General features: G+C 45.0%; 1 protein-coding gene and 1 long non-coding RNA gene across 22 annotated transcripts in view; one reads left to right on the top strand and one right to left on the bottom strand.

Annotated features, from left to right (window-relative positions):
- RAD51B (RAD51 paralog B) overlaps positions 1-17,258 on the bottom strand; it is a 723,435-nt gene that overhangs the window by 285,886 nt on the left and 420,291 nt on the right. The window lies entirely within an intron of this gene.
- On the top strand, positions 3,776-6,536 carry LOC120403065. Its single transcript, XR_005597453.1, has 3 exons — positions 3,776-3,818; positions 4,460-4,662; positions 6,404-6,536. It is a non-coding gene; the product is annotated as an uncharacterized LOC120403065 (long non-coding RNA).

The following is a 17,258-nucleotide window of genomic DNA, read 5'->3' on the forward strand; positions in this document are numbered from 1 at the left end:
AGGCCTAAGGGGGGATATGATAGAGGTATATAAAATCATGAGTGGTGTGAAGAAAGCGAATAAGGAAAAGTTGTTTACTTGTTCCCATAATATAAGAACTAGGGGCCACCAAATGAAATTAGTGGGCAGCAGGTTTAAAACAAATAAAAGGAAGTTCTTCTTCACATAGCGCACAGTCAACCTGTGGAACTCCTTGCCAGAGGATGTTGTGAAGGCTAGGACTATAACAGCGTTTAAAAGAGAACTAGATAAATTCTAGTGGAGGTTAAGTCCGTTAATCACTATTAGCCAGGATGGGTAAGGAATGGTGTCCCTAGCCTCTGTTTGTCAGAGGGTGGAGATGGATGGCAGGAGAGAAATCACTTGATCATTACCTGTTAGGTTCACTCTCTCTGGGGCACCTGGCATTAGCCACTGTCGGCAGACAGGATACTGGGCTAGATGGAGCTTTGGTCTGACCCAGTATGGCCATTCTTATGTTCTTAACAGTGTTCATTCTTATTCATCTGGGGTCAAACTGAGACAAAAAATGGTAGTGATGCTCTACTACAGTCTCCCCCAGAACTGCAGGATGTTTCTATTAAACAGATCTACAGAGAAATAGATTAGAAATTTGACATTTAAGGTCAAATTATCAGTACCCTGTGCAAAATAGGGGGCAAAATTGCTAATCTATATTTGCATTCACATTAATCACAACTGCATGCATAAATGGATAGACATCCAAATGACCATTTGTGCATTCAGTTACCAGAGTTTTATGCACAGCGTTGGTATGTGCATAAATAAGTGTAAATCTGCATATGCATGCACACTTTCACAGGTACACCACAAGTCTCCTTTGGAAAATTTGCCATAAATTGTTATCATTTGGATTCAGAGTTAACATTCCATTCAGAAGAATGGGGGCAATTCATGTCAGGCAAAGCTTTTGTTTCATTTTACATCTCTGCAGATTCAGAAAGACAGCCTTGCACAGTTTTAGTTTAAAAGTTATCTTCCCAACCGGAAAGGCTAGATATTTGGGTTTTTTAAATGAAATCTTAAATTTTACATGAACATAGTTTTGAAAAGTGTTCCTGACTGATATGCATATATGTACCTATTCAAACACCACATAAAGAGAACAGAGGACAGGAATACAGAATAGCACCCATGACTATCCCTGAGTTTGAGGCAGTGCACAGCATTCCATGTCCCTGAAGGGAGGTGGGGAGAACAACCCTCCCAGCCAGTCTCATACACACAGGCCCAACTGGACTGGGACCATCCAAACCAGCAACCTCCTTGATATCCCTCATGTGATTAAGGATTTGCAGGATGATGGAGTAAAAGGAGGAAGAGGGAAGCTTTCTATTCACCAGAAGTTAGAATTTATGGGTAAATGGCTTTCCTTACTACCTTGCTTAGGAATACTTTTCTCTCACTGGAGATAGAATGTTCAGGTGGCCAGCTGAAGAGCTGTGGACAACTTGATAAGGTTTCCAGTACAACAAAGGTTCAGGAACATTTGAGCAGACAGATCTAACGAAGAAAATGTGCCTTAAGCCTGGTCTACACTAGGCGTTTAAACCGGTTTTAGGAGCGTAAAACCGATTTAACGCCGCACCCGTCCACACTAAGAGGCCCTTTATATCGGTATAAAGGGCTCTTTAAACTGGTTTCTGTACTCCTCCCTAACGAGAGGAGTAGCGCTAATATCGGTATTACCATATCGGATTGGGGTTAGTGTGGCTGCAGATCGACGGTATTGGCCTCCGGGCGGTATCCCACAGTGCACCACTGACCGCTCTGGACAGCAATCTGAACTCGGATGCAGTGGCCAGGTAGACAGGAAAAGCCCCGCGAACTTTTGAATATTTCCTGTTTGCCCAGCGTGGAGCTCAGATCAGCACGTGTGGCGATGCAGTTAAAAATCAAAATAAAGAAAGAGCTCCCGCATGGACCATGCGGATGTGATCGCTGTAAGGGCAGGCAAATCTGTTCTATCAGCGCTCCGTTACAGAAGACGAAATTCAAAATCATTTTTAAAAAATCTCCAGACAGATGCCATAGCAGGGGCTCAGCGCACTGCTGCGTGACAAACGTAACGGAAAGCCCAAGAATCAAATGGACGCTCATGGACTGGAGGACTCAAGCTATCCCACAGTTCCTGCAGTCTCCAAAAAGTATTTGCATTCTTGGCTGAGCTCCAAATACTTCTAGGGTCAAACACAGTGTCCGCGGTGGGTCAGGGCATAGCTTGGCAATTTACGCACCACCCCACCCACCCCCAGAAGTGAAAGGGAAAACAATCCTCTCTTGACTCTTTAACATGTCACCCTATCTTTACTGAATGCTGCAGATAGACCTGATGCTGCAGCACTCAACACCAACATCCTTGCTCCCCCCCGCCATGGGTGGCTGATGGTGCAATACGACTGGTATCCGTCCTCGTCATCAGCCTATTGGCACATGGGGCAGTGCAAAAGGACTGGTAACCATGCAGACTAGCATCCGTTAGGTCGATCAAGGGTGCCTGGCCTAATTTTCATGGTAGATGGTACAGTATGGCTGATAACCATCATCGTCATAGCAACAGGGGGCTGAGCTCTGTCAGCCCCCACCCTTCATGTGTAAAAAAAAGATTCAATTGCCCCTGGACTAGCAGAGGGATGCTGGGCTCCTCTGCTCCACACTCCTTACTGTCCTGTCTGGACTATCATAGCAGCTGGAGGCTGCCTTCCACTCATTTCTCACTAACAAGTCAGTGTGTCTTATTCCTGCATTCTTTATTACTTCATCACACAAGTGGGGGGACAATGCTACGGTAGCCCAGGAAGGCTGGGGGAAGAACGGAATCAACAGGTGGGGTTGTTGCAGGAGTACCTCCTGTGAATAGCATACAGCTCATAATTTCTGCAGGATCTGACACAGAGCAGCTGTGCTCTCTGATACAGTGGTTCTCTAGTACACTTGCCCATATTCTAGGCAGGACTGATTCTATTTTTAGATACCAAAAAGGAGGGATTGACTCAGGTAGTCATTCCCAATTTTAACTTTGCCCTGGCTAAGAGCAGCCAGGGGCACTTATGACAGCAGCAAATGGTGCAAAACGACTGGTAGCCATGCTCATCTTTTTACCAATTTATGGATTGGTAGATGGTACAGTATGGCTGATAGCTAATTTGTAGCTAGAGTATTTTAATAAACAAATTAAATAAATAAAATCAATGAAGCTGCATTGGCTCGTTCTAGTTTGTTATTCATAATTTTCTGGAGTGGCCTATAAAAGCATAAGCTGGTTATTCATTATACAATAGTAACTCTTGAAAGCAAATGGTAGAGTTGGATGATAGAAGAAGTTGGAAACAAAGTCATGCCAAAGCCCTGACTTGGCAAGAACCATCAAATCTTTTTTCCGTTTCTTTTCAGTGTCACAGATTTACTCTAAACAGGCTTGCAATGATTATTATTTACTAACAAGGTGTGGTAGGTGCTATACAAGCCGCAGAAGAAAACATGGTTCCTGCCATGAGGAGATTACAAAGATACAGAGATACCATGTAGGAGCTCAGATATTGCATTGATGACTACAGCTATGTAGTGGGGTGGACACCCGCTCCCGCCCTGAAGGGCTTAAAAACAGTCCTGGGAGGGGGCTGTGGCTGGAGAAAGCAGCTTTTAGGCTGGGCTGATTGGGGGAAGGGGCTGCAGCTGGGGCCACTCCCCAAACAGACTCAGCTGGCCCTATAAAGGCAGAGAAGCCAGAGACAGATAGACAGTCTACCTCTGCCTGTAGAGGGAGAAGGGCCTGGCTGCAGGGAGCTGGAGACACGGTACCTGAGTGGAGCAGGGCTGGGGAAAGGCAGAGAAGCTGGGGAGCTCCAGCCTGGAAAGCCCCAGGCTGCGGCCTAGCAGAGGGCCTATGGGTACTGGGGGTTGCAGAGGGCAGCCCAGGGGTAGGCCAAGGCAGCAGGTCCAAACCCAACCTTGCCAGTGATAAGTAGGCTGATACTGCAGTCTGCCCCAGGGTGTGGGGCTAGACAATGACTAGCAGTAGCCTTATACTAAGGTGAGGTGGGAATAGTGGGTGGGGGTTCCCTGGGGAGGGGAGACCCTAAGACTGAGGGGTTCCTGCCAGGGGGCAGCACCCAGAGAAAGCGGCACTGGGAGGGACACTGGGAGGGACACGGGGCCCAACAGCAAGTGGTAAGGCAGATCACCGGCCTGCAGAGGGCGCTCCGGGCTGGAAATCAAGCTAATTCCCAGAAGTCACCAGCAGGAGGCGCCGCAGGGGTGAGTCTGCATGTCTACAAGCTAGTAACTAGATAGATACAATTAGATTAGATAAAATAAGAGAAGATGGACAGCTCAATCCCAACATAGAAGATGCTGGGAGACCTAATGACAACAAGAGGAAAAAAAGGTGTCTTAACTGAGTTTTGTTTAATTCGTGAAAGCATTCTTTTTAACACAGGTTACTGTTTGTGAGCTTTGTGGAAGAAGTGAACCGTAGAAATCAGGGGTATAACTGCAGAGCTATATAAACCCATGACAATATCAAGGAAAATGGTGAATGGACAGTGAACTGAATGGACACTTCAGTACAATCAAACTTGATAACAGAATCCAAGTGCTGTCAGAAAACAAAGAAAATCAAGAATAAATCTGCTACCAAAGGTAAAATTATCAAAATACAGTGGATTTAAATCACCAATAGTTGGGAAAACAAGTCTGGAGTCTGTGAGATTATTTTGATTGTAGCTATGGAATCTCAGCCTGTAAAAGAGACTAAAGTTTGTGAAGAAATACGTTTTCACAATGGAAATCTAAAGATATTAATGAAATTATGAATTAGGAGAATTTGATGAAGTATTTGATTAAATGAGTTGACTTAAGGATAATACTTCATTTCTGTTCAAATCATGATGAAACCCCACTATTCTCCTACCTGCACCCCCTGACACATTGAGAAACTTTCTTTGGACAAATTTCACATTCTTCTCTGGTTTGGCCCCAAACCAGGATGTGAGTACCAGTGGGATCTCCATACTGCCATCTTGCTGAATACTTTTCATACACACTGAGATGCTAAAAGGTGGCTCTTGGAAACAATACGGGCCGTATGGTATGGTGCATGTGGTATACCTAGAACTATCATCATCCACGGGTGTTTCCCAAAATCCACTGGACACGTCCAAAATACTGAAGGGTTTAGTTCCACTCAGACTGCTACTTACTTCTTTCACATTTGGGAGCTGAAAATTCTCTCCCTTCGTAGCTTTGTTCAGTTCCTTGGGATCTAGGCATATTTTTGGGGACTTGTTTTGTTTTTCTAATAGTGCAATTGAATTTATTGAGTCAGTTACTTCACTGTTCCTTTTTTTGTTAAGCTGCCCTGAGCCATTTTAGCCAGCCACTGGAGGATAGTCCCAGCGTAGAATGATCCTACAGTGGAACAGAGTAACAAGAGCATATCCTATACCACCCCTCCCTTCGAGGCTACCAGCATAGCAAGTATGGTTAGACAAAAGGGGGCAGGAGTAGATATCTCTGGACATCGTCAATCCCAATTCCTTTAATGGCTGCTTGGAGACTTTGGTAGCTGACATAAATTAGAGGAGCCTTCAGACTGCAACACTCAGTCAAGCAATGCTTAAATTCCTTAAGAAATTTGGGCCTGTATAGCTACAAAAAGTGAGATACCCTCAAACACTGCAAAAGCTAAAGGAACTTTTAATGCAAGTTCCTGTTTGGCATTATTTTGGCCAGACAAATCAATTCCATTAACAGTTGATGCCTCACAAAACAGACCCTCCTAGTCCTTTGTGTCTCTTGCCTCCAGACAACTAAACCCGTCAATACTTGCTGTACAATATTACAGCTTGGAAACCAAAAACGGACTTCTTGAATAACACATCAGTATTAATGCCCTGGCCCAGTAGATGTCATAGAATAACAGAGTTTTGACAGCACTTGCTTTTTTTCTAAAGAGCTGGGGTAAATGTAGCACATTCCAGCAGAAGGACAGAAAGCTTCATGTTAGGCTTCCTCACGGGTTGCTTTAACCTACCCGCCCTCCTCCCCTTTATGCTAAGTTTTCTTACCGGTAGTTGTTTTTATTTCCTTGAAAAGAAATGCTTTGTCCTTTTGATCAGGAACAGATCCTCTTTTTTTTCTTTTCTGGTGGATTTACCCCATCTCATCTTTTGTAGTCAGTGACTGAGGGGTGACAGGAAGGAAGGGGGAATACCCAAGTGACACACACAGATACATACACAAAGCATTTTTATTTAATAGCAAAACTATGGCTATGACCACTCCAGCATGTGTTTTGGAGGTTGTGTGTCTAAAATGCATGGATAAACCACCAAATGTAGTAGATTTCCAAAATGAGTCTCTCTCTCTCTCACCACTGCAGTTATTTCTTCTGAAATGACCTCAGAAAAATCAGTCTGTTTTGTTAGCCATGAATTCCCAACAGAACTCTCTCTAACTGCATTACTGACAACTATATTTGCCTGGAAGACCATAGCTGAGAACTGAGAAGGAAGCCCATTGAACTGGCAATGTCATTCAACAGGGAAGTAATTATCTTTGAAGGTTCAATTAGATGCATGTACTAATAAAACCAGTGCTAAGCAAAACAAATCTTTCCTCTGATTGTGCCAAATGTCTGGGACAGACAATCCTCACGCCAGAATTTTGCTTAGAGTAGATTTAGAAGAGTTGTTTTTTCAGCTGCTTCAGAGCCTAGTAAAAGAGTGAGGAAAACATCCAACTTGATTTTGCATCAAATAACTCAACTTTCTTTCTTGCTGCTTGAATCCTCTGTCCCTTGTTGGGGTTCACCTGCTGCTTTAATGTCAATGTGTAGGGACTTGATATATTCTAGAAATGCAAATCCTGAGGCTGGAATGAAACAATTAAAGCAGCAGTTGTTATTTTGGGGGTGGTCTATATTTTTCTCAGGATCATGATAGCTTCAGTTCTTAACCCTAGCTGCTTTGTGCTGCCCCAGCGCAATCGGAAAGGTGTCTTACAGGAGCAACCAAGGATTCCCCCTGAGAGAGGGGAATCCTAAAATGGCATAGAGGAAGCACAGACAGCGTGTTTAAGGAGGGAGTGGGACTGTTTCCAAGGTAGGAGAAGGCAGAGTGCACTGTATGCTGCCAGATCTTTACCCAGCACCAGAGTTCCTGTGGGCCTTAGAGCACAAATACTTGGATTCCCCACTCAGCAGACCCAGTGGGTGGTCAGGAGGGGGCACTTGGTAGGATCTGTGACGTCTCCGCTGTGTTATCTTTTCCATGTAGCCTCCCTGGGAGCTTCCACAGCTAAGGGGAGTCCTTGGTAAAATTACTGTAATGGTACCACTCTGTCAGGGAGCTGGTGACCAGAACCCAGTGCAGAGGCACAGGGCCCTTGCCTAGGTGGTCTGAGTCTCCAGCAGATCCCCTAGAATGTACAAGTTTGGGGAGAAGGCCCTCGAGCCTTTTCTGGGAGGACCACAAGAGGGGATGCTCACAGAGCTTTTTTGCCTCAGAATCTCTTCCTACTTTTTTTTTTTTTTTGCCTGAAGGTATGATCTGGGCCTATGAATAAAGAATGAAACAGCATGGTATACTGAACTAATCATAGCACTATAGGGTAGATAAGTCCTTAGTCCTTATAAATTACAAAGATCTCAAATGTGACTTTAAGACACAGCCCTGCACTGTGAGGTATAGAGGCACATCACCCTACAAGTTGCTCTGGCATTAATTCTGCCTCCCTGGGTCCCTCAGTGTGCGTGGGGAGTGTTATTGCTGATATGCCCCTGAAGGGAGTGCGAGATCCTTCCATCCTCCATAGTCTGACAACTCTGCTGGTTTGGGAGGGAGCTCATCATCATCATCACTTGTCACTCCAAAACCTCAGCCAAGACCTGATACTGTCACTTATCTCAAACAGTTCCTTTGGAGAATAGCATGTTGACAGGGGCACCATCCATGTCAGGTAGTGTTCCAGTGTTTGCCTAGGCACGTTTGGGGTCACTCCTCAGCTCCCACTTGGTCTTATTGTCACCAGTCTTTGCCATCCCAGCTGTCACTTGATTTAGATTGCCATTTTTTTTCATTTGAAGTCAGTGCCTGGGGGGAGTTGTTTTGAAGGAACTAGGTTCTTCAAGTTTATAGGCATTTCCTGCCATTTTATTACTTTGTAGCCTTCCACAGTGGTATTTTGGGGCAAGAGATTTTCAGAAGCAAAGCTCTTTCTGGATGTCAGCCTCTTGGGTGATAGACTGTGTCCATGCAGTGGGTGTCTTGGATTACGTGCCTGTTTTTTGTCTCTGCTTTTTACTGAAGGTATCCCATTTCACTGATGGTGGTGCAATCCCCACAAGGCTGTATAGTGATAAGACGGGAGTAATCCTACAGGATTGATTGAGTTCAGTATCAATTTTGTGTGCATGGCTCGAGCATGGCCTCACCAGGACACAGTGCCCATAGTTGAGTAACAGAGGGCAAGACTGGTTCCTCAAAGTGTTTTGGGGTCAGCTCTCCATTTTGTGTTGCCCAGTTTCTGGAGTACACAATTCCTGGAGTTCACTTTCTTTTTCAGTTTCTTGATGTGCTCTTTGAATGTCAGCTTTTAGTCCAATGTGACCCCAAAGTACATCAGCCGTTCATAATGTTCGAGGATTGTACCATCCTACAATATCTGGAGTTTTTGCTTCGCCTGGTGGTGTTTCAGGTGGAAGGTGCACATTTGTGTCTTGTTATGGTTGACATTCAGGAATGACATGTGATAGTATTTTTCAAGTACAGTCAGGGAATCAGTTAAAATGTGCTCAGTGTCCTCAAATCTTTTCGAGTGGGTGGTGATGCAACAATCACATTCATAAATGAATCTTTGCACATTGGGGAATTCTGGTTGGTCACTTGTGTAGACATTTAAACAGCCAGTCAGATAGCACTGAACCTTGGGACAATCCATTCTGCTGAGCATGCTGTTGGCTTTTCTGACCATCCATATCTACAAGGAAACTTCAATTCTTGAGCAGGGAAGAGACCAGCATGCTATTTCTCAAAATTCTTGCCAATTTCAGAAGACGTGCACAATGGTTCATAGTGGTGTAAGCAGCTAACAGATCAACAAACACAGCCTCTGTAATTTTACAGGTTTCGAAGCCATCTTCAGTGTATGGAGTTAGGTTTACATCTTGGCCACAGCATGAATGTCCTGGGTGGAAACTGGCTTGGTTATCAGTCAGCTGCCCTTTCTTTACTGGCACTATTCTACCCATTATCATCCATTTATATAGCTTGTAGGTTAAGCAGACTGAGTATATAGGGTGGTAACTCTTTGCAGAGGTAGGAGCCTTTTGAGTAGTGCGAACACTTTGGCCTGTCTCCTCAGCTTGGGTATCTGTATTGTCTCCATGCAAGAGTTAAAGAAGTCAAGCAGCCACTTCTGTACTCTCATCCCAAAGTGTAGTAATAGTTGATACCATTGAGTCCACCTGCCTTTCCACATTTCAGCATTTTCATGGCTCTTGTCAGCTCCTTAATGTTGAACTGCTTACTGTAGATTCTGCTCTCTCTAAAGAGTGAGAAAAGTTGCTGCTTGACTTGTTTCATGGGTTGGTTTACCATTTAGGATAATTGGTACACAGCATGGTTGGGAGAGACTGCAGCGATGAGCTATGATTTTTGTTGATCAGGGTTCAGTTTGCAAATGGTGATCCACACTTTTTTTTACTATTATGGCACAGATTTGTTGTTTCAATCAGCTCCCTCCAGTGATGGCATCGCTCCTTCCCAATCTCTTTAATAAGCATTTCCCTGAGCCCAGTGGTTTCTTCACCAAAGGGATCCAGGTCAAACAGTTCTGAATATCTCTCATGTTGTTGGCTTGTCTGTTCTGAAAGCCCGGCTATATAGTGTGTCCAGCATCGCCTAGGGCTTTGGGGCAGTTTTCCACACCCAGAAGACAAATTCTCCATTGTGCTTATGTGTCAGAGTAATGTTATAAATGGATTCATCCAATTCAAAGGTAAACTCTTCTCAGTCAGCCTTCCTGAAGTTGAATCTCGGCAGGTACTTTGTTTCCCTGGGTTGTAGTGCAGCCTCTATTGTCATTTGCACTGGTCAATGCTGCAATCTTGGGATTTCTATCACAAACCCCCTCCTCTGAAATTGCCTACATTTTCAGAGGTGATAAAGGCTAGGTCAGAACTGTACACCTTGTTCCATTGTGTGCTTTGGAAGGTGCATGCGTCCTTGAAGTTGTAGATCAAGGTCAAGTTGCTTGTTCCTGCCCACTTCTCAACTTCTTCCACATTGTTGGGGTCTCCCCAGATGGTGTTGTGACTGACATAGTTTTTCTGGCAGTGGAAATTTGGTTGGGCATCCAAACTGTTCACCTGGCAGTTTGTAAACAGAAAATACTACCATTTCATTAAGTCAACCATGATAAGTTCTATTGTACCATGGTGTTTCGGAGCAGTGGTTTTTACTAGTCTTTTGTCACATAAAAGTATTTTGCTGCCATAGATATTGCTTTCAAAATTCACAGCAATATGCATACCAGGGATGTTTGGTTCTGTTGTCTCTCTGTGTGTCTCTTGCTTGTCTCTGTGTGTCTGCTTTCATGTCAGCCTTCTCTGCAGAGAATCTCTCCACGTAAAAACTGATTTTATGTGCCGATTTTGGTGGAGGCTCTGAAAGAGTCTGTTTATATTGACAGCTATGTCTTCTATTGCAGTCTCAGGGTGTATTGTCAGATTTGGTTAGTTGCCATGAGATATTAACAGCGGTCACAATGTGAGCGTATCTGACTTGACCCCCTGGGGCAAGGTAGCAGGACATGACCCCACATCACCTTGGATGTCTTGAGCACCATGGACCACACAGAGGGGGGATGACAGGACTTTAGTTGTGCCCTGCTGCTCTGAAGGGGCATGGGCTCCTGGAATATCTTCCCCGACCTCAAGGCACAATCTAGCCTAAAATGATTCCCTAGAAAAATGTCAAGTCTAATATGTCCCTGCACTTCAATGGAGAAATTGGGTTTAATTAAGACCAAATTAATGGGTCACAACTCAATAAAATTCATTATAGGGCAGTTTAAATGCATCATATTACCCCTTCCCACACAAGAAAAACCTTCCTGTGGAAACTGTTTAGAAATGGGTTTCCTTTCTACCTTTTTTTATAGAACAGTGCAACAGCTGCTTGGAGCATTTTATGAGAAGTGGGCCATAAATTCAATCTAATTAGGGTAGACAGTACACGGGCAGTATTTGTGCTGTGTGTATACCCTACACAAGTCCATTAGCACAAGTCAGGAAGCAAGGCTCATGGCAAACAACCGCAACATGAACAAATTTAAAAGTCAGCAAAATGCCCTGCTGTTGTCTCACCTCCAGAAATCTACCACCCAAGTCTGTTTATTTACCTTCAGTTTAGGGCATATAAGAACAGGTTGCTCACCTTGTGCAGTAACTGTGGTTCTTCACAATGTGTATCGCTATGGGTGCTTCCACTTAAGCATGCACCTCTCTAGCCTTTGATTGGAGATTTTGTGTGTCCATTTGGCCTGCACATGCTCCCTGTGCTTCCTTATGCTGGACACCAAGGCTATACAGGGAGGTGCAGGCGAACCTGCCTTCCAGGGGTGAAAGTAAAATACAGCTTTTACCAGTACAGGTCCCATTCTGCGCCCCCTCCTCCCCTGGAAGGGGCGGGGCCGCAGACAGAATGGGCGGGGCCAGGGGTAGAAGTAAGTTACATTTCTTACCCATACAGTCCAAACACAGGCAACCCACGTCTCCTACATACTTCATGGATCCCTCCCATTGCATGACTTAGATATAGAAAATAAAGCTACTATTACTATTACTAGTGCTGTCTGTAATAAAATAAGGCTTCTCCCTCAGCCAGTCCCCCTGCTACAAGCTAGAGGGGAGCCGCTGCAGCCCCTGCTGAGTCGGGGTGGGTCAGGGGTTACTTTCACCTCTGCTGCCTTCAGTTCCTTCTCCACCTGAACATCCCATGGAGAATAGACTGAAGCAGAGGGGAAGGAGGGTGGGTAGTGGAGCACCCATAGGGACACATATCTCAAAGAACCAGTTACTGTACAAGGTGAGTAACCTCTTCTCCTTCTTCAAGTAATGTCCCTTTAGGTGCTCCACTGTCTGGTGTCCCAAGCTGCCCAACCCCTTGGTGTTGAGCAGTGGGGAGGGATATGACACAGATGCAGACCAGTGGAGTACAGGAGTCTGGTAGAAGGCAAATATACTGGCCACTGGATGAACAGTTTTCTGTTCCCTGAGTGACCAGAGCAGGGGCTGCCCTAGAGCAATCAGGAACCTGCTAGAACCAATTAACACAGGCAAACTACTCAAGACACCTGGAGCCAATTAAGAACTTTCTAGAATCAATTATGGCAGGCTAATCAGGACACCTGGTTTAAAAAGGACCTCCCATCAGTTAATAAGGGGGGCGTGCAAGGAGCAGGGAGTGAGAAGGCGTGCTGCTGGAGGAGTGAAGAGTTCAAGCATGATCAGGCTTCAGGAGGAAGATCCTGCACTGAGGATAAAGAAGGTGCTGGGGGAAGGCCATAGGGAAGTAGCCCAGGGAGTTGTAGCTGTCACGCAGCTGATACAGGGAACATTGTAGACAGCTGCTATCCACAGGGCCCTGGGCTGGAACCCAGTGTAGAGGGTGGGCCCGGGTTCCCCTCATCTTCCCCCCACCCCAACTCCTGATTGGACACAGGAGGAGTTGACCTGGTCTGTGAGAAACATCAGAAGGGAAGGTCTAAATTGGAAAGGGATCTGGCCTGTTCCCGACCCACTAGTTGGGACACAGAGACTGCGGAGATTGTACTCAGTTTCCCCCATGCTGGCCAGTGATGAGGTTAGCTGAGTGGATGGCAGGTTTGAGCCACTAGCAAAAGTGGCCAAACTGAGGGCTGCCATGAATCCCTGAGGCAAGCAAATCCACCCATAAGTGCAGGACCCACCAAGGCAGAGGAGGAACTTTGTCACAAAGCTTATGAGAGGGGTCCCAAAAGAGGGACAGGTAAGGGTGGAAGGGAAGGAGGGACATAAAATGGATGGTATAGCCTGATGTTATGACCTACTTGGAAGCACGGATCACTACAGGCAAGTATTTTGGAAATAGGAAAGGCAGTCTGCAAAGAGGGGGAGGTGAGCAAATGGACACTGCTACAAAACCAAAGGCTTGGTAGGATTTGAACCCTTGAGTGACCTGTCAAAGCTGTTGCTTTGAAGATGACTGGGTGGTCATGGAGGGTAGGTGAGCCATCTTTCTCTGGAATGTATGTCTTTTCCTGGGGGTTCGGTGGATCTGTAGAATCCAGAGAACTGAACAGGATGAAGTCTCTGGGCAGTCTGTGACCTACTATATCTTATTTTATTTATGTGTATATATGACCAGGGATCATAAAGTAGCCCTAGAGTCCTTTGGTCTGTGCAAAGACTCATCCATGGTCTCTAATAAAAGCTTATGACTGTCAAAGGGTAGGTCCTCAGCAGTGTTTTGGACTTCTCTCAGAAACCCCAAGAGTTGGAGCCAGGATGCCCTGAACATAATTACTCCTGCAGAGATGGACCTGGCAGCAGTGTCCACAGCATTCAAGGATGCTTGAAGAGCTGTTCTGGCCAATAACTGGCCCTCTGAAATGAGGGACTGGAATTACTCCCAAAGTTCCTGAGGTAGATGTTCAACAAAGGCCGTAAATCTATTATAGTCTGTAAAATTATATTTGGCCATGATCACGTGATAGTTATGATCCTGAATTATAGGGTTGCTGATGAGTAGGACATCCATCCAAAAAGGTCCAGTCTCTTTTGGACTTTGTTGTGTGGTGTAGACTTGGAGAGGTGTTGCTTACCCCACCCATTTACTGTGTCCACCACCAGGGCATTGGGTGGAGGGTGGGAGAACAAAAAAATCAGAGTACTTAGGGGGAACATAATACTTATTCACCCATTTACACATTGGTGGACCAATAGCAGATGTTTGCCACACAGTCTTGGCTTGATCCAGGAGAGCATTGTTAATTGGTAATGCTACCCTACAGAGTGTTGCTGACTGCAGGATATCCAACAGTTTCTGCTGTGACTCCTTGACGCTCTTCAGATTCCACTTGAAGAGGTCAGCTACGCTCTTTATGAGGTCTTGAAATTGCCGAAAACCATCAGTCATGGAAGGTGTCAGATGCATAATCACCTTGTCTGGAGATGAGGATGAAATAGGTGTTTGAGTAGCCTCTTGATCCGCCCTGGCCTCCTGCTCCTCAAATGTCCCTCCTGCGGGCAGCGGGAGGTGCTGGTTGGTAAGGAGAGGACTGTATGACTTTAGTCTCTCTAAGAGATGGTACTGGTGGTCTGGCAAATTGCTGCCCATAAACAGCCCAAAGTTCCCAGTATGGCCATTGGAGGGGCCTATCAAGGAGTGGGGGTGGTGATCTTCCCTGTGACTGTCAATGAATGGGCTCCTGAAAGGATATGTTGGAGATCCCTATACAAAACTAGAAGAGACTGCCTAGAAATCTCCTTCATCCTCCTCAGAATCATCCAGTGGAGGATGATTGGATGATACATAATAATAATAATAAAAATAATAATAAAGGAAGGAGTTCTAGTCTTGGCTTTCTCATTGGCTTACTGTGTGAACAGGGACATGTTGCTTAAAGACTTTGTGCTCCAATTTCTCCACCTGCAAGAAGGCACAGAAAGGGTGGAGAGTCCTGTGGTACTGGATGACAGTGGTGGTCTGGAGATTATGATCTTGGTACCAAGAAATGCTTGGTACCGGTGAGGAGCGGGGTCTCCAGTTCATCTGTTACACACAGGCCCTTAGTGTATCTGAACACTTGTGGTACTGAGTAGGGGATCGGTACAGATGTAGTAGCTAAAGCCAGCAGTAGTCGATGGTGGCATACTGACGCAGGCGCTGATGGTGTCTGGCACCATTGCTTGTTTTGTACCGAGGGTCCTGAATGGGTAGGTAAAGAAGGCACAGCTGAGCCCAACAGTGTCAGTCTGAAATGCTTATGCTTTCCCTCTTTGTCCCTCCTAGAGACCCTGTTGGAGCTGTATCTCTCCTCTGAGCTCTGGAACTTTACAGTCTCACTGGTACCAGAGGAGGAGACCTTTGACTCAACAGCACTGAGCTGAGAGGTTGAGGTGTTGGAGACCATAGATCTCACAGGGGTCCTGGGCTTTTTGGAGCTGGCTCCTTAAAAAGAGAGTCCATACTCCCCTTTTTGGAAAGGTTGAAGGGATGCTGGATCTATCCGGAGACAGATGTTTGGGCGGGGGGCTCCTGACCTGACTCAGAAGATGGTTAAAGGAAGCATTCCACCATTAACAGTCTGAATTTAATCTCCCTGTTCTTCCTTGCTCTGGATTTGAGAGCCAGGCAGAAGTTGCACTTCTGGAAGACATGGGACTCTCCCAAGTGATGGCCACTGTTAGAGTGGCCATTGCTAACAGTCAATGTTTCCCTCTAATTTTTGACAGGCCAGCTCTTCTTCCAATATCAGTCTCCCCACAATCATTCACTGGCTCCTAGCCCCTCCTCATTTACTTCCCCACCTTCCAGTCCTAGTTTCTTTGCCCAGCCAGTCCCAATATCCTTCTATATATCCCCACTCTGTTTTGTCCAGCTGTTGTGTCCTGTCTGACACCTAGATTGTATTCGTTGTTGCTTTATGTAGAGGATAAAAATTTCAAAAGCACCTAAATCCTACTTTTCAGAGTGACTTAGATACCTAAGAGTCTAAGTCTTATTGCAAGTCAATGGGGCCTAGACTCTTACATGCTGAAGTCACTTTTAAAAATAGTACTTAGATGATTTAGAAAATTGTACCCTCAGTCCCTAACGCAATGGGGCCCTAGATCTTTAGTTCCCAGGCACTTCTACACTACAATTAATAAATATCATTATTGCCTTCTTGCAGGTGGAGAAATTGGAGCACAAAGTCTTTAAGCAACATGTCCCTGTTCACACAGTAAGCCAATGAGAAAGCCAAGACTAGAACTCCTTCCTTTATTATTATTTTTATTATTATTATGTATCAAGTGTCCATCACATGTTCAAAACTCACCAAACATGGAAGAAGACATAGTCTGTGTCCCAATGAACTTCCAATCTTAAATGGACACTGATAGTATTCAAATACATTCACACACAACAAGGTGACGTGAGGTGGTAGGTGAGAGAGAGTCAATGAAGGGATTCAAAGAGAGGAGCGATTTGGTCAGAAAGGTGGAAAAGAGAGATGATTTTAGCAGCAGTATTTTGTACAGACTGGGATAGGGCGTCCACATGAAATATGGGAGTCAAGAGAAGAGTTTATTACAGTCAAGATGAGAGATGTGGAAAGGTGTTAGGGATGAAGAAGTCAGGACAGATTTAAGAAAACATTATAGAAGGAGCAACAGTGGGTGGACAAAGGTTTGAATAAGTGAGTGAACTCATGAGGTCAAAGGGAAAACGTGGGATGGAATCCTCAGAAGATAAAGAACTGAACTAAACCCCACCCCACAAGAATTAAATCAAGTCCAGCTCTCAAACCATTAGACCGCAACCTCAGTTAGTCTCTAATTGGTCATCTATGAAACAAAACTTAATATTACAAAGGCAAAAGCACAAAAAAAGTTATAAAAAGCATTTTGCTAGTCCAGCTCTTCCTATAATGCTGAATAACATCATAGGCAATGACTCTACTAAAATAATGATTCCTGCACACACATGTGGTTAGGCTTACTCCCAGAGGAGCCAGTCAATACTCACAAAGGATAGAAAAAACAAACAAAAGAAGGAGATAGAAATAAAAAACAAGAATCCTCGTGAAGAAGGGGGCCAACTCCTGGAGAGAAGATACATCGTAAATCTCAAGTCTTGCCATACATGGCTGCCTAGGCTCCTGCTCCTAGAGGGGAACATGCAAAAGAATCTTGCTGAGCACAGGGAGCTGGGAATCAGGATTACTGAATTCTGTTCCTAGTTCTGCCACCAATTCACTGTGTGACACTTGGTAAATCACTTAACCGCTGTGCCACTGTCTAGGGTACATAGCAAACTCTGGAATGGGGACAGAAACCTGCAGTAACTTCATTGCTTAGTGACAGGGTGTTAATCCTCTATCAGCCAACTAATATGCTGGGGGCTGTACATCTCATCACACCACATTCTCTCTCACATAGAGGCTGCAATGAAAAGGTTAAAGGGTGACAACTCTAGTTTTCATTTTTC

Source organism: Mauremys reevesii, linkage group 4 (genome assembly GCF_016161935.1).
Source record: "Mauremys reevesii isolate NIE-2019 linkage group 4, ASM1616193v1, whole genome shotgun sequence".
Classification (NCBI taxonomy): Eukaryota; Metazoa; Chordata; order Testudines; family Geoemydidae; genus Mauremys; species Mauremys reevesii.